The sequence below is a fragment of the Cyanistes caeruleus genome, chromosome 3, assembly GCF_971803275.1.
Source record: "Cyanistes caeruleus chromosome 3, bCyaCae1.hap1.1, whole genome shotgun sequence".
In the NCBI taxonomy this organism is placed as follows: domain Eukaryota; kingdom Metazoa; phylum Chordata; class Aves; order Passeriformes; family Paridae; genus Cyanistes; species Cyanistes caeruleus.
This window is the reverse complement of record NC_141703.1, coordinates 60634510-60648551: the sequence shown is the minus strand read 5'-3', so window position 1 is coordinate 60648551 and position 14042 is coordinate 60634510.

The window sequence follows — 14042 nt, the reverse complement described above, 5'->3', positions numbered from 1 at the left end:
GCCTCACTTTTGGGCTGTCTCAGGGAATCAAAAGGACCCATTTATCTCTTCCCTGAGAGGATTTGCTCTTGGTGACAAGGAGTGGAGGTGGGATTGTCCATGCCCTACAATGCAGGACGGTGGCTTCTGATGGTGGTTGAAGAGTCTCTAAGGAGCTCTGTAGGTACTTAAAATTATCTGCACACAGGCAATCCACACCTCCACTGAGCCATGCAGGATCAGAGACAAAGGAGCAAAGGGGTTTTGGTTGCACAGCTCTGGAGAGAGCCCCCGAGGATTTTCAGGTAAGGGATAGGACACTTAGACACAAGAAGCATTGAGAAAGACAGGACTCGAGGACAAACTTCTCAGTTGTCTCTGGCAACTGCTGCAGGTGCTTGGATGTAGGCTTGGTGTGAGGGTTACTGCTGCGTTTATTTAAAACTGAATTTTAGTTTGGATTCTGAGGTGGGAGGGCAACAAGAGCCACACTGTTCCCAGCACTGTTCCACTGCTGACTGAGCTCTGAGAGCTGCAGCTCTCCTTTCTGGAGGGTGGTTATAAATACAGATGGTCATAAATGCCCTCAGATGCCAACCAACACTCAATCCCAACAAGCAAGTGCCTCTTTCTATCTGGGTATCACAAAGTGCTCTACAAACCTTCCCAGACACACACTCAGAAAGACTGTTTTGTGTCAGGACACTGAAACACGCTGGGTGACTTCTTCAAGGTCACACAGGAAACCAGCGCGGCACAGACGGCAGGTTGTTTAAATCCCCAAAGATAACTCGTCTCCTTGCTTCCCCAGAGAGCCCCTGTCACTGAGCATCAGCCTTTGGCCCTCTTTGTCTTTCAGCTGTTCAGCTGACTGCTGTTGCTCTCTGCACGAGCAAAATCCTGTTTGATATGGCTCTCTTGCTGCTGGTGTTATTTATAGCTGTTCTTACCTTCGACCAGACTGGGCATCTCTTTTTGTTTAAGCACGTTCAGCTCCGGATGTTGCTTCAAGTTCTGTGAGTATCTTTTGTGCAGCAGGTGCTGCTCAAAATTAATTGTTTGTCTTGATATTATATTATCACTCATCTATGGATTTTCAAGTGTGTCAGTTGTTCCATTAGGGCTGTCACTTCCTAAACCCTTTTGGTGAACACCGTATTTTACTTTTACTTCTCTCATAGCCAGAGTTTCTTAGCTCTTTGCTCCCCACAATACAAAATGTTTTCTGAGCGCCTTACAGAGCAATACCTCACCCTTCTTTTCTGTCACAGACAACAGGCTACTGAGTGGGGCTCTGAGGCTCATTAGAGTTCATAACATCACTTGTTTAAGTGTTTGGGCTTCTTTTTAGCTTACCATGTCAAATGTGCTTAGTGTGTGGAGCTGGCTTGCTGCAGTGGTGGGTGTCTGCAAGCTTTGCCATGCTTCTGCTGATGGCAGGCAAAAAACTGCCTGGAGGGGCCTCTGGAAGGAAATAGCTGGCCTGCCTGCAGTGCTGGTGGTTTTCACGTCTCCATCGAGCCTGGGGATGGCCACAGCAAGGCGAGCACCTCTTTCCCACCTCTCTGGAGATGCTGCAGAGAAATGGGCAGGCAGAACAATCTGGCCCCGCTGAGGGCCTTTCTGCACAAGGCAGAACTGCTGCAGTGAACATTTGGCCGGAGACCTTGGCTTGGCAGCGTTACAGGAGCAGATTTACTGGTGGGGATTAAGTGAGCCTTTGTCATTCCTCTCCATTAACACCATCCAGCACATGGGTGGTGTCACAGGTTGACATGTGAAGCTCTGCAGCTGCCCCTCTGCAGCTGTATCCAGCTTTGACATCCTGCTCATGTAGCTCTCCAGATGCCACCCTGGCCACTCAGCCATGAATTCAAGTTCCAGTCTGACTGAGAATGCTGTAGATACAGATAGAAAAAACTGCATATTATCTCAAATGAGCTCTAAACATGACAAAGGTTTGGTTAGTCTGCCCTGCAAGGACTGTCCTGTGAATCATGGTCTCCCACCTTATTTTCTCAACCTTCCTCCCTCAGGTCCCTGAACTTCCAGTGCAGTGGGAAGTGCTTTTTTGTCCTGCACTGGTGACAGGGCCTGCCTTGTACTCTTGCTTCTGGGGACTATCCAAGTTATTCTTCAAAGGGCACATCATAGTAGGTTTGGTGGTCTCCAAAGCAGATTTGGAGTAGTCTTGGCTTTGCCCTTCTCTGGAATTTGCACTATAGGCAAGCCAAAGGTAAAGGGAAATGCGGGATATTTTAACATAATTACATAATATAAAATCAGTCCTAATAAGGTAAGGAATAATGTACATAAAAATGGCATAAACTAATGTCTCTGTCCCTTTTCTTACACTGTTGAGGATCCATTTGGCTTCTCGAGTCTTGAGCTTAAACATGCACCTAAAATTGTCTGGGTGAAGTCTCCCTTGGCTTCTGTGTTTGTCTTGTAGTGCCCTAGGATGCTGGTTCCCCCTAGGTCCCTTTGGCTCTACTTACGGAGAAATAGGAAGCAACAATAATTTTCCCTTGTGCCCTCCTGGTGTAAAAGAAATGCTGTTTGCCACTTCTGGTTGGAATCCATTAAGTTGACTTCTAATGGTGAGGAGACCTTTTTCTGATTACTAATTTATAATTAATACTCCCTTAGCTCTCAGCATTTGGGTTCTTAAAGCCCAAGGAGGAGTCCATTTCCCAGAGCACTACACCCGTGTACCTGGACAGGACAGTGGGAGCTAGCTGTGAGTGTGAGCAGGATTTGTTTGGGGTTTCATTTCATTTCTTTTTCCCAGGGATTTAGTTGGTTCTTGCTTATTTGTTTGTTTTTTGGTTACTCTCTCTGTTCCACTCCTCACTTTCAAAAGCTTTGCTGTGCTCCTTCTCATTGTCATTACTCTGGGAGTCACTCAGCTTTTGCCTAAGGCTGAGGCGGCTTCCAGGGGTTTCCCTGAAGCTTTCTTTTGCCTTCAGCAAGGATAAAGCTAGGCAGAAAGCTCTGTGTTTTATGGCTTCAAGAAGCAGACATGCAATTCCCTCATTGCAAATGAAGTTTTCATGTTTTTCCTTTGCTGAGACAGAGTATTCTCTATCCTCTGCCAAACAGAGGACACTGCCCACTGCCAAGGGTAGATTATCTAGTTCAGCAGTGTGTTTACCATTTTCTTCCTGCCTTTCCTTTGCTTCACCTGAGGGAAAAAGGCTCACTAGCTTTCTAAGAGCTCAAACAAGACATGTCTCTCACACAGGCAGCAGGTTAGAACTATTTGGTGAGCAGAGCTCTGACCCTTTGCTTAGAGACTGCAGCAGCTCATGCAGGTGGGCTCCCTAATAACTGCTCCCTAACTGTGCTGTCATCTCTGCCGCATGATGGACTTGTGAGAGAAGAGAAATAATTCAGTCCAAGTGATAAGGAACATCAAATATTTCATGTCAGAAGTACCTAATGCTGTTGCTGTGGAGGGCAATCAGCTCTTCCCCTGAAACCAACCCTTCTTCTCAAGCTGTCACCTGCATGGGTGAGCTGGTAACTGAGGGGGCTGTGACCCTGCTTAGCAGCAGCACTTTTACACAGCTGTAACTGGGATGGCCAGGTAGGAATTCTGTTTTCTAGCTCTGTGAGCAGAGAATCTGCTAATCTGCCCTACAGCAGGCGTGGGAGCTGCTTGGGTTTTGGGGGGGTGGGGAGTTGTTCTGGTGTTTTTGGTTTTTGGAAAAAATCTCCATCAGAAGAAAATGCTTTGAGTTCTGGGAAGGATTTTTGTGGGCTTTTTATTAAATCCAGAGGCTTCTGGAATTTTTTTTCTTTTTTTGTCATTACAGGCCACAAAGTTGCATTTTCTCCACATTACTGAAGCAAGTAGTAATTCCAAAGGCAGCTACTGATGTGCAAACACTACAGCTAATGGCAGACAGGCAAACAAGCTGTGCTGGTGGAAGGTAAACACTGGGAAAAGAAAGGAAGAGAAAAACCTTAATTAATGAAATGATGGTCACACATACACACACAAAACCCCCCAGATTAAAAAAAAAATGAAAAGGAGAGCTTCCCCCTTATTGTTGGGTTTTAGTGCTAAGGATCTCCTCATTATCTACTGAGGTAACCACATGATATAAAGTATATTCATTGTGCATACATTTTGTATGCATATGAAGTATAAACCATTGGATTTCTTCTAACAACATTCACTTGGTTCATTTCTTTCATTTCTTGGTTCAATACTAATTTAGTGGTGGGAAGATGGAGTTAACACAACTGAGGCTTAAACTCACTCAGATCACATCAGAAGCCACAGAGGAGAGATTTCCCACGTCTGGGACTGGTTTCCTTATCTCTCCTCTCAGCTGCAGAGCTCCACATTTCAGAAATATGGACAGAGAATATTCACTTGTGCTTTTATATAAGAAAACACTTGTGCAAATTGTAAGTGCTCTGAGAGACCTTGAACCCTAGCTCCTATGTTAGTGGAGGAGAGAGAGAGGTGGCCAAATAATTGGTGGGATAGTAAGATAGTAAAAACTCAAAGGTGTACTTTGGGGCTCTGCCACAATCTTGCCCTGAGCCTTTGGAGAAACCTTATCACCTTTTGGTTTAGTGTTTTTCAACTGCTAAAACATATGAGGCAACTTACCTTGTTCTTCTGGAGTGCTGAGAAAATTGATCAGTACCTATTTTAAGTGTGCTTGAAACAGTTGATGCAGAGTTTTGTTAAAAGGCTACCAGAGATGAAAAATTGAGATAGGAATCACATAAACTGTAGCCACCTATTTGTATTTTTATTGATTTCATTTTTCATTTCTAGAGCAATTTATTCTAAAAGGTCTTGGAACAGAAACAAACCTTTACATGGTTCTGTCCCAGGAGATCATAGACCAGAAACCCTGTCTCTGGCTTCACAGTGGAGTTATATATATAGACTGCACAATATTACCTCTCCCTGTACCCTTGCCTGGCTCATATCTTCAGACCTCCAGTGCTACAACCAAATTGCTGCTGTTGCCTTTGCATGGAGCCAATTGTCTGCCATCATCCTGTCAGGCACTTATGCTTTTTTCTCCTAATATAATTTATATTAAGCCAATTTAAATTACACAGGGAGTGCTTGATGGAGGAGGTACCCACAGGAGGCTTATGTGCCGCTTTCCCTCAATGATGTTTAGCTGATCTACTGACAGGTATTATCTCTCCCCATAGGCTTTTCCTTGTTTACATCCTTAGAGCATCCAAGCTGCAAGAACACAGTTACTCCAAGGAGAAACCTTGTTTTTCAGGAATTACCTTGCTGTCCTCTCTGTGACATAGAGGATAAGTGCCTCTCACCAGGCCCTCTGGGAGCCCCAGGTAGTGCACTTTGATTTTCTCATTCGGTCTCAGATCTGCCCCTGCCCAGATATGTTTGCATTTCTGTTTACTTTAGATCTGGTTTGTTTGCTTCTGTATTGAAGTTTTCTCCAGGAAACATGCAAAATGCCTAGCTTCTGGAGATGCCTTCCTTCCACCACCTTCCAGCAATGGACCCAGCTTCAATTAGCATCTTTTCCTGTGTGAGTTACTTGCTATTTGCATCACTGGTGGAAATACACTGGTGGAAAATTAATCTGATGACAGCTTCACCAAATCCTGTTAAGTTACTTTTGCTGTAATTCAGCTTCCTCAGCTATTTTTCATGTCTTTTCTTTCATCTTATAGATCTTTATAGTGCTCTGCTTGTTGGGTGCTCTGGGAGTACCAGGAAACGAGCTAGCAGACAACCCAAAAATAGATATAAGCAGATTCAGCTCATCTGAAGGGGTTGGGAAGGAATATATAATACGTCCATTTCTTTTACTTGAGAGAGAAGTAGGGACAGGTGTTGATATCTGGTGTCTAACAGGGAGGGGTAGAGGAGGCATTAAACCCCTCCTTCTCTTCTTTTCCCGTTAAATCTTTCCCAGGCTTTGATATAAACTCGCATTCACAGATGTATTTTGCCAGGTAAAACTACAAAATCCTTGTAGAGGAGAGGTGATGAATAATTGTTCCATCTTGGCTGTTGTTTAGGAGATGAACTCTCTCTGCCCCTCTGCAGGTCAGTTAAAGTGCCCGCTGAAAGGCACTGGCCACCAAACCATCCGTGAGAAGTTTGATGGCCAAAGACACCTGGATGCGATGTCCTCGCTTGCTGCAGGCAGCAGCGTGCCTCAGGCACCCGGGCAGAAGGTTCACCCACTTCTCTCTCTTTTGACCTCTTTTATGCATAACATTTTGTGCTTTATTTTACTGCCGTCTCCTGGGTCTCCTGGGCAGCAGGACGGCCTGGGAGCACTGTGCTCTCAAATCCCACGGGCAGGCACAAGCCCACCAGTGCTGATCCCTGCTGGATCCCATGGGACTTCACTGCTCTCCACAGCCACCAGGGTAAATCCTCCTCATTGCAAATCTGCTTTCCAGAAGACAGCTTGCTCTGCTCAGTGAGGGGTAGAGAATGCCCTACGAAGTCTAGGGCAGCACTTAAAGATTTTGTGACCTTTATTTATTTATTTATTTTATTTTCCCGGCGGCTTTGATTTTTTGCCCTGTAGTTTTCCGGTCTTTGGCTCCCAACCTTACTAAAGTAATTATGTGACTTTGCAAAAACAATTCATTTTTCAGCACTTCTCCAGCGCTGCCAACTTTTCAGTGGCTTTACAGAAAATCTTGCGCTATTTGCTGCTTTGCCTGAACTTACACGTGCCTAGTGAAAGCAGCTCATCCCTCGCTGTAGGATACATGCCCAGCACCACCCCTGAGTCTGAAACCTGGAGCTTCAGGGTGCCCCTCCTGCACCTCTCCCCGGCTCCCTGCAAGGTGCAGCCCCCACAACACGATCCAAGCCGGGGACGCCGCCTGAGCCGTGGCATTACACAACAACTTCCATTGTGGCAGTCTGCAGGACTCCTGACATCCAGCACAATGAGACATTTACCAGCACAATGCGACATTTACTGGAGGGGCCGTGGGGTGTGAGCTGTCCCCCCTCCATGGGTGTCAGCTCCAGCTGGCATGGCACGTGCTCCCCTATCACAAAACACTCCTGTAGCTTCTCAGGCCACTCAGGAGTTTAAATTTAAAAAAAAAATAAAAAATGAAAAAGTTCAGCAAAGGAAAAATTAAGCCTTTCAAAAGGAAGCAAATAATTTGAATGAAAATATTTCAAGGAAATTATTTTATCACTCTGAAACCTTTTTTAAAAAAAATAAACAACCTCAGTGCAACAACTACTTTTTCAGGCTAGGTTTTGCAGGCAGTTTTTATCTGCAGAAAGGATTAGCTTGTCTGTGGATGGAACGTGCTGCACACACCCTGTTCCCATGCAGATTCATGCGGCAGGGAGCTGTATTTCCAGCTCAGCTCTAGGACGTTTTTTCTCTTGCTAAATCAGATGACTGCAAAGACCATTAGAGCAGTTTATCATTGGAATCTGCAGGAACGTACTGTACCCAAAAGGAAAATGTTCATTGACAGGGGAAGTGCAAGATCTGTGATCCTTGTAATTATGCAGATGATCCTCTCCAGAGGTCTGTGGTATGTGAGCAGGTCCACAGTGATGGCTTTCGGCTGCAACACTTTAATAGTACACTGAAATCCAGCTGTTCCTGCTCTCCAGTCCACTTGGCTGCAGCCCTGACTGGCACAGCAGCGTGAATGGTTTTGTCTCTCACTGGGGACATGCAAAACACGGTCATCCAAGGAGCTCCTTGAAATTAAAGTACTGTTTTTCTGGGCTGTTTGTGTTGTTGCTCTGCTGGGTCCTAGCAGAAATTTGCACCTTGCAGCTCACTGGTGGTGGAGACATCAGACACACAGACAAGGATGATTTCTGCAGTGAAATGCCAGCACAGGCTGTCAGTATGCAGGTCAGTCACTTCCTCCAAATATCTCCAGTCAAAGCCTGGTTTAAGGAAGGATCCACTCAAATTAATGCCTGGGTGAAAAGAAAACCTCCTCATCCCATGGCAATATTTCTGCTGGGTGTGCAGCCTGGTGTAAGAGCTGCACATTTCCCAGCATGAAGCCAAACTCATTCAGGTGCTGAAATCTCGGAAGGCTGAGCACAAGAAAATCACCTGGTGGAATTTACAATTATAATTTCTTGAAAGGCATTGCAGAAATCACAAATATTTGGGAAACAAGAGAGGTTCCCCTCAAGGGTTTGAAAGCTGTAGTACTGACGAGTAAAACGTGCAAAATTGTGTACAGAATTGTGCACAACTGTGTATGCAAAATGGTGTAAGCCTTGCTGCCAGTTGGTTCCCAGCCTTGCCAGGTGAAAGCCATCCTCCTTCCACAAACACTCTATTCCCATAAAACCATGGCCTCACCAGAGAAGGCAAAGCATCTTAAGGTTGGAGGGCTGTAAACTTCTGGTGACCCCAGAGGGGCTTTTCAGTGGGGAATATGATCCCTGTTGATCTTGGGGAAACTGTAGCTGTTTCTAACCTCATCTGATGGTGTACCAGGGAGTTTAAAGAAACATCCAGCTGGGTTATGCCTCTCTGCATTCAGAAAACGATCCTGACATCCCCCACTCCTCCCAGCCTGGTTGTGCTGATCCATTTGAAGCAGGGCTCAGCCCCTTCACTGTAAAACTTTACCCTCCGGTGACCAGAACAGGTTGGGAGTAAGGAAATGCTGTTCCAGCTTTCCTGATAAGGACCCAGAGGAAGCTGAGAAAAAGTGTTTTTGCACAAGGCCATAAAGGACAACTGTTTCCAATCTGGGAAATAAGCCTGAATCTCTTGACTCTTTGTGCTCTCTCCTTTTTGGCAATAACCTAACACACTTTTTCGGTCTCTGGGACTGCCTATCTCCAGGGCAGAGGACAGCCAAGCTGACGCAGAAGGAAACTTTGGTGGCTGCATCTTGGAAAAGCTCATCAGATTTTTTTTATATGACTTAATGCAGCTGGCTGCAGTGCAGAAACTGCAATGACTTTAGTTAAGCCTGAAGTTCTAATAGGGAAATGGCCTAAACTAGCTTTTGGTAAAAAAACTCAGTAGCTGAAACCTTTATTATTTTCAGTGCAGGTTGTCTGAGCCTGATGTGAGTTCACCTGTGCAGCTCACTCCAGAAAGATTATAGTGGGTGAAAATGAGAATTTCAATAGGCAGACAAGGAATGGCACATCAAATGCTACTTGCCTACTGTCAGGTAGCATTAAAGGGAGCCAGAAAAAAGAGAGAAAAAGCTTTCTGCACTTCTGAGTCCCAGAGAAAGAACTGGATATGTCCTATTCTCACAGAATATTACAGAATTGCAACAGGCAGCTTTGAGGTGAGGATGAAGGCTGTTCTGCAAAAGCTTGGCTGGAAGAAAAATTGCTGAAGGGTTAGGTGAATATGCAGAGCAGAAACCAGGATTTATTGGCAGGACACAGCCTCTGCATATTTTATCTTCCAACAGTCTACTGGCACCGGGAAAGGCTTAGCTGAGCTAAAGTGGTGTTGGAAGCCTATGAGATGAAGAGCTATCCACCAGGAGCATCCCAGAGAGAGGTACTCCTATAGAAATGCATTTAATGGGGATGATAGCTTTTCTCATACGGGAGTGAGGGTGCTCCAGGGGGTGCTTCCACAGGCACACCAGAAACCAGAGGATGTTGCAGCAGCACAAGGAAGCCTGGGTGTTTCTGACACCACCTGCCACGGTGTGGGGCTGGGGAGAATGCCTAGGGGAACTGTGTGCTGGAGACAGTGGGGTAAGGTAAGTCGCCTCAGGGTAAGGGAGAGAAATGTTCTCAGTGGTTACCACTGTGCTTTGGGGAAAGAGGAACGGGTCATTGTAATGATCATCAGAAAAGCAGCTTTACATCTCTTGCCTGGTTGCCACTTTAGTGGGAAAACAGTGCCAGTGGCTAATAAACATCTCATGTTTGTGAATTGGTTTTTTGGCTGCTCCAAGCTTCCTTGCAAGTCCAGTGACAGCTGGTGATCCACCCTTCCAGCTGTCTCAGCTGGGGGCCAGGACACCCCTTGAATTTCTGTGCTGCCTGTGCAACACCTGTTTTTCCCTACTTTGCAGCTGTGGCTCAGAGCAGCAGCACAGGTGTGCCCTGAGCTGTGGCACACCGCAGGGGAAGTGCTGCTCCTGCCAGGGAGATGGGGAGGTGCTGCCGCAGCTCCAGCCCCCAGCCCTGGGGATCCTGGCTTAGTGAGAGTCAGCCCCAGGACTGGTGTGCTCAGAGGACGCTTTTCTGATGGATCTGCAGCCTCTCATCAAGATGGGCGCTCCACTTTGCTTGTGGAGCAAGTGCACACAGTGCTGGAAGCATCAGAACTTATATATTTGTGTCTGTATATAGACACGAACAGATTGGAAGTCAAACAAAGCATTATAAATGTGCAGCGAAGAAATAACTATCTGGCTTCTTTGGTTAAACAGTTTGATTTACTGGGCTAAACAATAGGTTTTTTCCTCTGTGCTGCATAATTGTTATTGGGAGGACACATCTGGTTGCTGAGAAGAGATGCACTTTTGCAGTGTAAAAGCATTCAAAAATATAAGGGAACAACAACTGTCAAACAGGATCTATATATGAAAAAATCAGCCAGAAAGCTCAAATAAATTTTGAATGATATAGAGTTTAAAAGGTCGTGGGAGAGCCTGGCTCTTTAATATTATTGTGGACAACCTATGACTTTTATAGCTCTTCTCCTGTTTGGCCACTAGCAACTTGTCTGTTCCTGTTGAGAAATGATGCCTCAGAGACAGAAACCACTTGAGATGGAGATCTCAGGCAGTGCTGGAGATCACATGGAAAAATAAAATTTGTCTAAATACATGGATAACTGCACAGAGCAGAAAGTCAGTCTCCAACCAGACAAACCTGGAGGGAGAAGCGCCTCCTGCTCTCCAGCCCTTTATGCTGATTGCAAAGCCAGGTATTCAGAAATGTTGTCTCATGGCTGACAGGACTTATCACCGTCACAAACTGGGGGAAAAAACCCAAACAAACTCCTGACAGAGTTAAGGAGATTAGAGGGACTGAGCAGTGAGACCTCACTTGAGTCTCTTCCAGTTTTTTAATGAGGTATTAAAAGGGTCTGCAAAAGTAGACTTATTTTTGATTCTCTGCTTGTTTTGCTACACTAGAAATTTAAATTTCCTTTGCTTTCCCAGGAAGACTCAACTGAGGAAGGACTTCCAGCAGCAGAGGAACACTGTAACTGTTCACAGAGGAACACTTCAGCCACCCAGGGCAAGGTCTCAGCTTGTTGCCTTCCTGGTCATCCTCACACACAGACAATGCAGAAGAGCCACATTTTCAAAGGTGACCAGAAATTTCCATCACTTGGCCAGTGACATCCCAAAAGGAGGTGAGGTTTCTGATACTTTCAGAAGCAAGCTGTGGAAGAAGCCAAATAATCTTCTTCTAATAAGATTCTTCAATGTGGCGGGCAGAAATAAAGGCTTTCCACAAAAAAAAAAAAAAACAAAACCTAAATGAAGTTCAGACTGAGTATAGAATTCACCTTTTCCTTTGGAAGAAATTACTCATAACACACTTTTCATGGGAGAAATACATCATCTGCTTGAGCTGTAGGGCCATTGTATGTGCAGAGATTGATTAATGGTCAATTCTCATGGGAGAAGAAGTTTGTGCCACTTTTAAAAATACACACTCACATACCTCACGCATGTCCAGATACCTCACACAGCAGCTGGCCACATCATAGAGATAAAAAAAATCTGTTAAAACTGATTCTCTCTTACATGATCTGCGGTTTTCAAGCTGACACACTTGTGTCTGTGTGTTCCCATGCAGTATTGTCACACCCAAGCACACAAGAAAGCTTGAGTCATGTCCCTTTGAAATTAGGAAATGAACTTTAAAAAGTATCCATTTTCTCAAGAAGAAAAACCCAGACCTGTTGGGAACTTAGTTTTCTCTCAGCATACATGGGAGTCGCAGCATTAGAAAAAAAATTAAAATTTTTAAAGTAGCTTTTTTAAATTTCATTTTTTCTTAAAATAAACCCCAAATGTAATATTTTCGTGCGATCCTGTGATTCCAGACAATGATGCCTTATGGGATCCATCAAGCAATACTTGTATTTAATTTGTGAGTCTTAGAGGCTGGAAACTGGATACATGATTATCTTACAGAAATGCAAACAAATCACAAAGACCCTCAACTTTTCTTCACAGCAATGAAGAACTTAATGAAGAAAATATGTTAATGCTAGAAATTCTTTATTTTTTCTTGCTTTTCTTCTTATGCCAGACTCTGCAGCCTTCTAGTTTCCCCTAATGAAATTAAAAAGCTTAAGGGGCACCTTTTATCCTCCTTTCTGAAGTCCCCTTTTTCTATGTAAAAAACATTAATAGAACAACAAAATCAGTTCCTTGTGACAAAAGGCCTGGCTTTGTTTTGAGCTCTGCCTGCCTTATTAAGAGCTTTTGATGGGCAGTAGAGGTGGCACTTTGCCAGGAAGGTGCCATCACCTTGACATTTCCAGCCCTGGGGTGTCAACACTGCCCTTGAAAGGGTGTCCGGCAAGGCTCCAGGGGGCAGTGCCCCAGAGCAGAGAGGCTGGGATTTTCAGTGTGACAAAGGTGCCAAACACAAGGAGATGAAGCTTTTATCTCTAGATTAGCAAATGGGCCTCTCTGTGCATTTTCTTGTGGGGGTGCATCAGTTCAAGGAAACTGATACGTGCCTTCTGGTTCTAGCAGATGGTTGGCATTAAGGGAAAAGCGTGATTGTTTTGGTTTCCACTCTGTTAGAGCTTATCACTCCCTTTGGAATTATAAATGTATATGTTAAGCTATGCCAAAAATTTGGATGGAGAAATACATTGAGATACTCTAAAATATGCAAAATAAAGGAAAAGTAAACATTGAACCCTTTCTGAAGTTAACAGAGCTGCTTGCTCCCTGGTGCTGCATTCAGCATGGACAAATTGCTCCCCAAATCCTGAAAAAAACAGAATACGGGGAAACCAGGGCGTGGAAATGTAGGGACTGATTCTACAAATCTCACATTCCAGATTGCTTAACTTGGAGCATGAGAGAAGCCTACAGGAGCCCAGGGCATCACACAGGAGTTCCATGCAAAGCCCAGGGTGTGGCTCCATGGCTCTTTGGTCCCTGCCCCATTGGCAGTGCAGGAGTGGGATGAGCCGCTGAGCCACTGAACCAGACTGGCAGAAAACCACCACCCATCACTTGCAGGTACGTTCCTTGGTGCTGGGAGGGCTGAAGGTGCACACCATGGGCCCAGGCACACACTGGTGCTGGCCTGTGGAGCAAATGGAAGCCAGGGGGTGGAGGGGGAAGCAGGACAGAGGCAGCCCTGGCTCAGACTGATGGAAGTTTCACGCAGTGGAAAGCAAAATGCGTGAGGCTGGAGCTGTATCCCCACCTACATAATGGATTGCCCTGGGCACTGCACTAAATACATTAAGCAATGATGAATATTCATATTTTAAGATTAAATCTACCTCCTAATGGAACTTTTCGCTGGCAACCTTTTCTTATTGTGCCTTGGAACTCCATGTATCTGAACAACTGCTGTTGGGTGAAAACAACTTCCCAAGTCAAAATAACAATATCAAGAGACTGAAGAAAATTCACAACATCCAGAAAATATTTTGGATTTTTTTTTTGTATGGGTAAAACCAATGAAACCATAAAGCTTGCTCAGATTTAACTCTCGATCTGAGAAATTGGTTTAAAATGGATGAATTTTCACAGAACCACTGAATGGGTATGGTTGGAAGGAACCACTGGTGGTCATCTGATCCAAACTTCCTAATCAGCATGGTCCCCTAGAGTACATTATTCAGGATTGTGTCCAGGTGGCCTTTGAGTATTTCCAGAAAAGAAGATTCCACCATCTCTCTGGGCCATCTGCTCCAATGCCCACATACCCTCACAGTAAAGAAGTTCTTTCTCCTGTTCAGGTGGAAAGTCCTGTGCTCCAGTTATTGCCCATTTCCTCTCATCCTATTGCTCAACACCACTGAGAAGAGTCTGGCTCCATCCTCTTGGCAATCTCCCTTCAGACACTTGATGAAGGGTCACACTGAGGAGGTCCCTGTCAGTCA